Source organism: Elephantulus edwardii, unplaced genomic scaffold, assembly GCF_000299155.1.
Source record: "Elephantulus edwardii isolate Elephantulus edwardi_28Jun2011 unplaced genomic scaffold, EleEdw1.0 scaffold00049, whole genome shotgun sequence".
NCBI classification, from domain to species: domain Eukaryota; kingdom Metazoa; phylum Chordata; class Mammalia; order Macroscelidea; family Macroscelididae; genus Elephantulus; species Elephantulus edwardii.
Genome location: NW_006399799.1, coordinates 3,753,603 through 3,755,178, shown reverse-complemented (window position 1 = coordinate 3,755,178; position 1,576 = coordinate 3,753,603). Strand labels below are relative to the sequence as shown.

The 1,576-nt window shown below is 48.8% G+C and overlaps 1 pseudogene; it reads right to left on the bottom strand.

Annotated features, from left to right (window-relative positions):
- Positions 1 to 634: 634 nt before the first annotated feature.
- Positions 635 to 1,312, bottom strand: LOC102847037 (annotated as a pseudogene).
- Positions 1,313 to 1,576: the final 264 nt, after the last annotated feature.

Sequence of the window (1,576 nt, the reverse complement as noted above, 5' to 3'; positions counted from 1 at the left end):
CTTCCCTGGTTTCTACCAGCTACTTATAAAACCCAGAGTAACTGAAGTTACCACCACCACTGGGCATTTCCTACCACATCTTGAGACATAATGTGTGTCTTGGAAGAGTGTAGGGTTAGCCAAAGAGCAGGATCTAGGGCCTCAATTCCCACTGAATGGTTATGGCTTCCATTGTGAATCTGCTTGCTTCCCTATCAGCCCCTTCCCAGGAAGTCTGCAACTCTCCCCATCTCCAAATTAATATTTTTTAAGCACTTGACATATTCTGTCATCATATATAAAATCTCCATCACAGCCTGGTGCATCCCTATCAGCACTCTTTTGGTGAAGGTTCAGAATTCAGGGGCCCAAATTCCCTAGACAATGGACCCTGAGTGAGCTTCTTGAGCCCTATATTCACCTTTCTCACTTGCCTATCTAAAGAGGGCAGGTGCATCTGCCTTTGCTTATTTTCCTGAGTAGTCAGAGAGCAGGTGGGGGTGGGGGTGGGGGTGGACTTGGCCGTCCCATATTTTGGCTGGGTCCTACATGTATACTAACCTGATTCTACTGAATTTAACCTGTCCTTAGTCAGGACAGACCTCCTTACTGGTAGAGGTCCTCTTCCTGGGAGAACACAGATGGTGGTCATGTGTCAGGCTGTTGACCTTGACTTTAGGTTCTCCGTGCCTCTCTTGACCACCAGGTAGACAATTTCACTTAAGTTAAGAAGAATACAAAGGGCAGCTGTGCCCACCATGAAGTAGGTGAAGATTTTCTTCTTTGTGGGTTGGGCAATGAAGCAGTTCACAGTGTGGGCGCAGGGATCCACAGGGCAGGCCATCATGTGGGGCATGTCGAATTTCTTGTAGATGTGGTAGAAGATGTAAAGGAAGCTGACATCGATGGTGTCCTTGAAGATAGACTCAGCAACTATAGCCACCAGAGGCCTCCTTGCTTCTTGCCTGCATTGTCATACAGGGAGAGGGTGGTGGGTCCATGCTTCAGGCGGTGACACCAATCCTGCTCCTGCCTGTAGGCCACAGGCATGACCACCAGCAGCGAGGGGCAGGTGACCAGGATGAGCTGCAGGGCCTAGAGATGCACATGGGACACGGGGAAGGTCACATCATAGCAGCTATTTAGACAGCCTGGCTGCTTGGTACCACGGACAAACTCGCTCTGCTCATCAGTCCACACACTCTGAGTGGCCACCACATACACCAGTACTCACAATATGAGCACCACTGACAGCTAGAGTGCTGTCACAGTTCAGTGCTGTGGAGTACTTGCTCATACCATTGAGAAGATCCTGCAGAAATTCCCAATCCATGCTGACAGTGTCTCTGGGCCCTAATGGGACAGGTTTACGTCTCTACTATTCTTACTCTGACCTGGGGAATCTAGGCTTAGGAGAACCTGTTAAGTGAGCACTCCTTATTGATGGTACAGTGTGTGTCTCTCATAGGTGCTGTGGTCTTGTGTCCTCACTCATGATACTTTGGCAAGGGTGGTATTGCCATTATCATGATTTCACGTGGTCGTATATGAAACTTGACATGGCATCGCTAGTCTTGAATGTGGAGTTTCCAGTTTC